Source organism: Crotalus tigris, unplaced genomic scaffold (genome assembly GCF_016545835.1).
Source record: "Crotalus tigris isolate CLP2741 ecotype Arizona unplaced genomic scaffold, ASM1654583v1 scf7180000017546.9332058, whole genome shotgun sequence".
Lineage (NCBI taxonomy): Eukaryota > Metazoa > Chordata > Lepidosauria > Squamata > Viperidae > Crotalus > Crotalus tigris.
The window spans coordinates 3363290-3373955 of record NW_024096465.1 but is presented as its reverse complement, the minus strand read 5'-3'; the positions used below and the strand labels follow the sequence as shown (position 1 = coordinate 3373955).

Here is a 10666-nt window from a genome sequence, read left to right as displayed (position 1 = left end):
CAAATTCTTAAATTCATGTGACGTTTGCAATCATTTCAAACTAATAAGTAGTTTTTAAATATAAAACTCTCAAATTCTGAACAGCAGTTCATGACTATTTGAGGAAATATGCCAATTAAATCACTTTAAAAAGACATCTTAATATACAGTATCTAAATGTCTTAAGCAAATATTTTACATGGTATAATTAAAGCTTTACTGGCATCTCAGAATTGGAAATACACATCACATATTCAGATGGGTAAACGGCAAAAAAAAATCATCACTATGCCAGCGATAAAAAATGTATCCCGTAAATAAAAAAATGTATTAAAATATTTCCCATTTTAGTACTCATTTGCAATTATATTTGTTCTTTATTTCAAAGGGAAAAAAATAAAACAAGCATTTGTGTAATTTAAATCTTCCGGAAATATGTACTCAACTTTTCAAATGCATTTATTAATCCAAATCACAATTCTTGCTCTCTTTATATAGTAACGGCAATACTCACCATTTCATATGGGGTCCAGGAAGGCATACTGATGGCTCCAAAACAAACAAACAAAAATATGGAAATCAAACAGTTGGCAATATTTAAGCATAATACTATTTTTAATGTAATAAAATGGAAGCATTTAGGATTTTTAAAATTTTGCATTTATCACTAAAATTTATTTATGAATAAAAGTATTTTAGTGCTTATAATTGCTCGGTATGTAGGTATGCAGGAGATCTCATTCTTTACTATCCTTAAAAAAAATCAAAGCATAGCTAAAATAGTGAATGTACTTGAATGTACTTTGAATCTTCTTTTCTGAAAAGAATACATTAAAAACATTACTCTCTGAATTTACTATTCCTATGTTGCCACTTCATAAGAAATTAAATAGGAAACTATATGCACATTACTATTTTTTAAAAAACACAAAGTTAATCTGTTCCCCTGGTATCAACTATTATTATCACAGAAATAAAATAGATAATTTTACTTTCCATGCACATAAGCTTTAATACAATTGCACATATTTTATTCATAAATGCAAAAATAGTTACACAGAGAAACCTAGAATGGTAAATGCGCAAAATATGTTTAAGATATCAACATGACAAAAGAAGAAATAAATGGATTGGCCAATGGACAGGCATATAGGACTTGAGGAAGCAGCTAGCGTCTCTGAAATAGCCATGAGCTGGCTACACTGTACAAGGAACTAACTAAAACCAGGTAACAACAACCCTTGCCTGAATATCACACAACTTTAAAACATCCAAAATGTCCAAAGAAATGCAGCAAATGATAATATCTCAGTTGCAAAGATATTAATTGAAAACAACTTGTAGTATGTTGAAGTAGTTATAAAATTCTGAAAAGGCCTTTATTCTACAATGGACTGATTTGGGCTATTGCTGTTCCAAAACTCATAAGAAAATTACAAAAGAAGAGTTATATCCAGAGTTAAACTATTTTACTCCTGCACTATTCTAATGAATCAATCTTCTTATAGTTACTCTTGTTTAATAAGAATGAAAATAAGGTTAAATATTATAATTTCCACTGTTTGGTACTCCAGCTGTCTGAACTAGTATATACTCCCTGTAGATTTGGTTCAGGCCAAGAGCGAAGTACACTGTATTTTTCAAAACCATCAAATCAAAGTCTCAGTACAATGGTATTCCTAGGCTTAAATTTACTGTTACAGAGTGAAGAGGACAGAGGTCATGGCTCCAAGGTGACTCTCTAGCTAATTCCTGCACTGACAAAGAAGCAATTAATCATTAGAAGTGGGACATCTTAGCTGATGCTACTGATTTATGAAGACATCAACTGCAGTAATGATCACTACCTGCACAATTCATCATTATTCAGACAGCTTGGCAGGGTAGAAATAACTCAAAATAATCAATACTCGAAGTATATTTTCCCTACGGTTTCTTTGAAACCTTAATTAAAAGCCACCCAATTCTAGAAAATATACACAAATGGAACCAGGAATTAGCAATTTTATACACAACTAAAAGACAGATGCATTAAAATACCTATTACATATACACATACCTATGCTGCATGCTTCAAAAATGAAACTTACTGTCTGCTCCAGGGATTGTAAAACTTTAATGTATTTTATGTCCAACCCTGGATCCTATATATTACAGAAAACAAAATGGGCACTTTTTTGAAAACTACTTTTATTAATAAAAGGCATTATTTTATTATGTTTATCAATTGTTTTGAATTTTATGAAACTGCTGTACTTTACAATACTTTACACAATATCTCATGCACAGCAAACACTTTATTTTTTGTTTTTGGGAAATGAAAGTAATATCGGGAATGTTTTGTTACATTTACAAAGATAGCAGACTCCTATCATTTTTCTGCCTGAAACAAACCAGCAAATAGAACTACTGTCCAAATTTTTTTAAAAAATTAGAAAACTCAACATAAACATAATACATTAACCTTCAAGTAATGGTAGTCCTCATTTAACGACAATTAAACAAAGCTGTCACTAAAGAAAACCGTGACTGTGCTCATGATCTTTCTTTCTACTTACTTACTTTGCTTTACAGACCTGCAAAGGTTATAATGTAAGGATATGAGTGCCATTGTAACAAGTTACAATGGAACTATAAATGGTCCCTAAATGAGGACTATCTATATATTATAGACAGGCAGACAGAGACTCCTGAGAATGCTGCGGACACCCAAAAAAACAATCTGATGTATCATTGAACAAATCAACCCACAGTTCTCACTCAGCACAAATCACCAGGCTCAAATTATCCTTCTGCAGATACATTATGAGAAGACAGAGCAGAAGAAGACAACCAGCAGCAAGGTGCCTAAGTCTTACAATGGCAATGTAAGAGACTTGGGAGACTTGAAAGAACAGATTAGAGACAGATTGTCATAGAGAAAATTTATGTAGTTGCTATGCGTTGAAAACAACTTGATGGCATGTAATCATTTTCATAGTGTTATAGCAGGTCTTGGTCAAGAATATTGGACAAAATAAATTCCTAGGAAGAATTAAGCTAAATATAATTTTAAAAGAGGATAGCACTGAAACAAGAAGCATTATAGCTATTTTAAGTTTCCAAAAGGGAAGCTCTATTCCAGTGTTTCTCAACCTTGACAATTTTAAGGCATGTGGACTTCAACTCCCAGAATTCCACAGCCAGCATTGCTGGCTGTGGAATTCTGGGAGTTGAAGTCCACATGCCTTAAAATTATCAAGGTTGAGAAACACTGCTCTATTCTATAGTCTTTCTCTGCACTAAGCAGATGGAAAGCGATAGCCACAGGCTGTCTTGAAATCAGTCAACTTAGAAACTACCACCAACTTGTTTCCTAATGAATGTCTATTTCAATAATAATAAAAATGTCTTTTTGCTTCTGAACTATCAATAGTGGTGTAGCAGTTTGTGTTGATATGGTCATAATCCTTTCATGCATTAGTTATGTAAACCTTTCAATGGAGGTGATTCACCACACACAGAAATGCAACATGCAGAAAGCTTGGAAAGCAATCTTATACAATAAGCCTGAAAGAAGTATCAGCTTTAACAATTTCAAAAACGCTCCTATAAAAATATTCTTTGCATTCCAAATAATTTCTTCTGAAGAATCTGTAAATTTTTTCTAGTTTTTACTAACTTAAGTTTGGAGAGACCAAATTTTGCACTGGAAGTAATTACAGGAGTGTAAGAAGTATGCCTAAAATAATAAAAACATTTTTAAAAAGTATGGCCATTGTGAATATATTTCAAAATACTCTTTTCTCTACCAAAATATATTTGAAAAATGCTTTCAAGTTACTGTTTCACAATTTAGCATGAGAAAAAATTTTATTGCTTCACACTCATAGTGTGAATTTTCAGATTTAGTTTTATAGTTTTTTTTAAAAAATGTATAGCATTCCAAATTTAATTCTGTATTCTTTTAGTAGTTGCTCATTTGACATAATAGCACAGCCAATAATTTGGTTACCATTTGTATTAGCATAGATTTATGACAAGCTCAATTTGTACTTCACAATTAATTACAGGAAAGATCTTCCTAATTACATGCTAGAAAATTAGTATCAATAAGTTTCTGTCTAAAATCTGTGTAGTAGTTCAGAACTCTAACTTGTAATACCAGAGGTATGTTTTGTTTCATCAAACTATTTTACTGCTTCTGTAATATCAAGTTTACTTATATATATAAAACTATGTAATATGTTATGCCACTGCAGACAAAAATCTGAATTTGAACATATTCTTTTTCAAATAATCATTCTACTTCTATACGTACCTTTGTTTTTATATGTACAGCTACAGGTATGAACACCATTTACCTCTGGGGTGTCAAACTACCAGCCCATGGGCTGGTTGCATCATACAGAGCTGCGCCCACCCCACTCCGGCTATGTAAAAAAAGCCGCAATACGCCACAACATATCACGTGACATGGCGAATTTGACACCCATAATTTACCTTAACTATAATACATTATGGCATCATATACTGTTATCAGATATAACCAGATAAAAATTGTAGGCTTTTGCACAACAGCTCCATCTTATGACATTTAGAGGTTTTGAAGCAAACCAAAGTACTATTTAAGAACTTGTCATAATTTTATTTCCTGCCTTTATATTTTATAAATAATTCAAGATGGCAAGTACACACAATACTTTTACCTTCTATTTAATTAGTTGATGGATAAAATAATGTAAATACCCTGAATTGTACTAACTATTTCAGTAAATTCAGATGTAGTATCTGATTATTAAACAAAATAAACTGGTTTTGGGCAAAAAAAGCTTGAGACCTTCAATGTGGCAGCCATGTTTTATATTATTCTTTCATGTAAGTTCAATTATTCTAAGACTTTCCTTTCATATTCAGTACTGCAGTTCTGATTTCCCCCCTTCTTCCTCCCAAAGATCTATCATTCCAGCCTGTGTAGTGTAATATAGTCAATAAATTCTGGGAACTCTTCAACAATCATGGCATAAAAAATTGCAATACTTTTCAATTTACAATAGCACCATATTAAAAAATGCACTACTAATTTGTTCAGTATGACAAATGTAAAAATATAATCCAGCATAATTGAGTAATATTTTGCAATTCCAGTAGTGCCAAAGTTTTGTTGCATTAAATAAATTTTATTTTTAATTGTTTTTTTTATTGAAAATTTTTAAATTTTACAAAACAATATGGTTCCCTTCCCCGAGCCCCCCCAACCCTCCCATACCCTCCCCCGGTCTTCCCAGAGCTGAATATAGGCTTAATTAATATTTTTTCAAAAAGTCTTAAAACAAATATAAACCATAAACAAATCTAAATACATTAATTAAAGAAATTGTAAACTAGTTAACAATAATATATGTATAAAAAAACAAAAATACAAGAAAATACAAGAAAATAGGAAGAAAGAAAAAGAGAAAAAGTCTATAAAATATCTTAAATTTTAAGTATAAGTTATTGAAAAGCTAAATAATATTTTTTTATATCCAACTTATATTGTATGAAGTCTATCCATTTTTTCCATACCAAAAAATACTTCTCTTGCGATTGGTCTTTCAAGAAAGCCAAAATCTTTGCCATTTCCGCCAAATAAGAAACTTTAAAAAACCACTCTTGCAAGGTAGGCAAAGATTCCTTCTTCCAACATTGCCCTACTAACAACCTTGCCGCTGTGATTAAATTTAACATCAATATAGTCTCTTTAGTATCACAATCAGAAACAATACCTAACAAAAACAGTTGTGGGGTAAATTTTACCCTTCTTCTAAAAATTCTTTGAATATTCCACCATATCTTAATCCAAAAAACTTTTATATTTTTGCATGACCACCAAATATGATAATAAGTAGCATCCAAACATCCACATCTCCAACATTTAGGCTGTAAGTCAGGATACATACGAGACATTTTTTGTGGATCAAGGTGCCATCTATAAAACATTTTGTAAAAATTTTCCCTTAAATTTTGGGCTTGTGTAAATTTAACATTCCTCACCCAAATAATTTCCCAGGTATCTAATAAAACCGGTTCATCAAAATTTTGTGCCCATTTAACCATACATTCTTTAACTAATTCTACTTCTGAATCCAATTCTACTAACACCCCATAAATTCTCTTAATATGGGTTTGTCTTTGATTTTTATTTGTTTTAATAAATTCTCATCTTCTCTAAGCAAACCCACATTACGATCTATCTTCCACCTCTCCACTATTTGTCTATAATAAAACCACGAATAAATAATATTTTCTTGTATTAAATCTTCCAAAGATTTTAATTGCCAATTTTTACCATCCCATCTAAGTAATTGTGCATAAAAAACGCTATCCATCTTAACTCCTCTCCTTATCCCTTCTATCGCATGCCCCGGTATAGCCCATAGTGGAATTTTAAAATCACTTCTATAATATTTCCTCCAAACCCGAAGTAAAGAAATCCTTATAATGTGAGATTTAAAGACCCTATCAACCTTTTTATTAAAAATTAAATAGGCATGCCATCCAAAAAGTAAATCCCAACCCTCTAAGAGGAGTATTTCTACATTCAATTTTTAATTGTTTTTTAAAATACTGACTTAAGATTTGTTAGCTATTTTTTTAGATTCTTTAAAACTTACAATCAAATTATCATATCTGTTCCCTGGATTTATTACCACTGTTTGACATGAGAAACTGATTCTGTAGCCCCATAAATAGATTTACTAGCTACTGGCCCAATCTCTGTCACTGCACCAATCTAGAAGGGTAAATTTTTATTTAAGGAACAGCTGCTTCATTCCCAATCACTTTTTTCATTCTATCCCAGCACATCACAACAAAGAAGATTCAGTTCAGCAAATCCAATCTTCCCAGCCCTGTTACTAAACAGAAAGTACAATTCAGCAAATTAGTCAATAGTCTAGTAAGGAGCTGATATTGTAAACTACATGAAAGAAGTTTTGACATTCTGCAAGCCGGTTATGATAGAAGTTAGATACCGTAAATATGCAAGCGATCAAAGCTTAAGCTCCTCTATTCATATTAGGTGTCCCTACAGGGAAGCCTAGTGATTTTAAGGGCAAATTTTTAAAAAGACCATCAAGCCCTCAATTTTCTAAGCCTAGGTGAACTAATTCGATCCTCCAGTGCCATGCCAAACTGCATAAAAAGCGGAATGGCTCCTCCTTACACACCAGTATTCTCCTGCCAGACAATCGACAGAGATTAGCAGATCTTTGACTAGCCGGGGGGGGGGGGTGAGGCTTAGCCCCCCCCGCCGAGATGGACAAAATGGCGGAACGCTCGGTCTATTTTTAAGGACAAGGAGGATTGATGTGGTTTCTTGACGAGGGCGCCATCGCTTTTTTCCATTCGACCACCCATATCAGACTGAGGGGCTCCGAAGAATCTTATATAGGAAGCTCTTCTGAACTGCCCAAGGACCCTTTCCTGGCGTACCAACTGTTCGAAAAAAACCCCGAAGCGATCGCCCCTCTGCCAAATGTCTACCTCTTAAGCCCTCGGTGCCGTCCGCTAGAAGGTGCCCACTCGTCGGAGCTTATCTTTGCTTCATCACATTCTCGAGTCAGAAGAACGAAGGAACCTAGCGGTTCCGGGGGCCGCCTAGCAAAACGGAGCCACGCGAGGCCTACCTGCTCGCACTTGAGGGCGCTCAACCAAAGCCAACTCTAACTGAATCGCGCGCCCGCGCGCACCGCTTGCGCGCGACTCCTTCGCCACGCGGCGAAGCAATACTTCAAGTCTCGCGGCGAGCGGAAGCCACAACGGTCCGTTTTGAGGGCCACGTGATTCAAGGATTTCCTCGGCCTGGGTGGGGCGAGTTTTTTTCCTCGTCTGTTTGGTAGATTCATATTATATACCGAAGTTTAGTGCCGGCCGGCACGAGTTTAAAAACACAAATGAAGATTTCGGAAATTTCTTTTAGGCTGCTTTTAACAACCACTCCAGCTTACAAAATCCAGCAAAAAACTTCTACTACTACTACTACTACTACTACTATTACTACTACTACTACTACTTCTAAATAATAATAATAATAATAATAATGTGACCAACCAGTCCTCCTTTAGGGAGGACAGTCCTCTTCTAAGTTCTGTCCTTTCTCGAAAGGTGTCCTACATGTCCTCCTTTTTGATAGTTGAAGACTAATCTGAAAATCTCCGTATTCGATTGATGCTGATCTGATCCGTTGCGTGTGATATGACATATTTGTATTTGACATGACAATTCATCAAGGCTTGGTATAGTACGGTGAGGCACAATTATGAGATGCAGGCGCTCTGCACAGGAAAATTGTTTTGAGAGAGTGTGTTGCGTGCAAGAGTGTATCGCACGCAAGTGGCTTTGTTTACTTCTTACTGAAACATGACACGACACGCACACATTAGACTCACTTTTTTTCTTCAATTAATTTGTGTCCTCATCGTAAAAAAGTTGGTCATCTTAATAATAATAAAGTTGGAAGGGACCTTGGAGGTCATCTAATCCAACCCCTTGCTCAGGCAGGAAACCCTATACTATTTCAGATAAATGGCTGTCCAGGTTCTTAAAAACTTCCTGTGCTGGAGCATTCACAACTTTTGGAGGCAGGTTGTTCCACTGATTAATTGTTCTAACTGTCAGGAAATTTCTCCTTAGTTCTAGGTTGCTTCTCTCTTTGGTTAGTTTCCATCTGTTGCTTCTTGTCCTTCCTTCAGGCTTTGGAGAATAGCTTGACTCCCTCTTCTTTGTGGCAACCCCTGAGATATTGGAACACTGCTATTGTGTCCCCCCTCATCCTTCTTTTTATTAAACTAGATATACTCAATTCCAGCAACCGTTCCTTACATGTTTTAGCCTCCAGTTCCCTAATCATCTTTATTGCTCTTCTCTGTATTCTTTCTAGAGTCTCAACATCTTTTTTACATGGTGGTGACCAAAACTGGATGCAGTATTCCAATTGTGGCCTTACCAAGGCATTGTAAAGTGATATTAACATTTCACGTGATCTTGATTCTATCCCTCTGTTAATGCAGCCTAGCACTGTGTCGGCTTTTTTAGCAGCTGCAGCACACTGCTGGCTCATATTTAAGTGATTGTCCATTAGGATTCTGAGATCCCTCTCATAGTTATTACTATTGAGCAAGGTACCACCTATACCAGGGGTAGGCAACCTTGGCTCTTTTATGACTCATGGACTTCAACTCCCAGAATTCCTGAGCATAGCTGGCTCAGGAATTCTGGGAACTGAAGTCCACGAGTCATAAAAGAGCCAAGGTTGCCTACCCCTGACCTATACTATACCTGTGCATTTGGTTTTTCTTGTCTAAATGTAGAACTTTACTTTTTTTCACCATTGAATTTAATTTTGTTAGATAGTGCCCAATGTTCAAGTCTGTCAAGATCCTTCTGTATCTTAAGCCTATCTTATGGAGTATTGGCTATTCCAGCCAGCTTGGTGTCGTCTGCAGATTTGATGAGTTCCCCTTCTATCCCCTCATCCAAATCATTGATGAAGATGTTGAAGAGACTGGGCCCATATAGAAAAAAATAAAAAAATAAAAATACAACACAGAAAAAAAAAACACAACAGGGCCTTGGCAAATACATTAACCACTCTGAAGAGCAAACATTTATGGTCCGGCTTATGCAATATTACTGACTTGAGCCATGCTAGCAATGGATGAATTGGGCCAGTTGATCTAGCTATGGCTCTTTCTCACTGCTATCCATTCTTCACTGAAATTAGAAAAAAAAACTAGAGGTAGTTCTTGACCACGACCACAATTGCACCCAAAATTTCTGTTGCTAAGCAAGATAATTGTTAAGTGAATTTTGCTCCTTTTATCACATTTCTTGCCATAGTTGTTAAGTGAATCACTGCAGTTAAGTGAATCTGGTTTCCCAATTGACTTTGCATGTCATATGATCCCACAACATTTCAGCCATCATAAATATGCGCTAGTTGTCAAGTGCCCAAATCTTGATCAGATGACCATGAGGATGATTCAATTGTTTTAAGTTTGGAAAATGGTTATAAGTCACTTTTTTCAGTACCATTGTAACTTTGAACGGTCACTAAACAAATGGTTGTAAGTCAAGGACAACTGTAGCAGCATGATATTTGCTATCCCAATTGCCAATCTCTAACCTGCCACTTCTACTTCCAACTACTACTGGTTGCTTGTTTCTCTCTAAGATGATGGGTGACAAAGGTTAATATCTTGAAGTTACTTAGATGGTGGGTGAATAAAGAGAAATACTATTTTAACACTATCTTGCCCTCCTTATTCTGGTCTATGACTGTAATAAAGGTTTAATTGATAGATACTTAAGTACAATGGTTTAAGCCTTTTCACTCAAGGGCTGGGAATAGATGAAGGCCAATAGAAAATAATGATATTGCCAGGACATGTTTATGCTATGTGCCAGCAAATGTGGAAAGGACCTATAATTTGCTCACAGGTTTATTTTATATCATTATGATCTCAGGGACATTCAGAAGCAAGATATGATTTAAAATTACACTGAAAAGGGGAAATAAGAACATTTCCATTTCTGTTGTGAATTGAAGAGTGCTTCAACAACTAAAAGCTGAGGAATTGTAAAGTTGAGATCTTTGTGAGGCAGGAGACAGATATTGTAGGTATCATGTCTTAGTACTATACAGAGTTCCTCCTATTCCTTTTTT

General features: G+C 35.1%; 1 non-coding gene across 1 annotated transcript; it reads right to left on the bottom strand.

The window, feature by feature from the left end:
• Positions 1 to 197: 197 nt before the first annotated feature.
• Positions 198 to 275, bottom strand: LOC120305220. Its single transcript, XR_005555971.1, has one exon. It is a non-coding gene; the product is annotated as a small nucleolar RNA SNORD87 (small nucleolar RNA).
• Between the last annotated feature and the right edge of the window lie 10391 nt (positions 276 to 10666).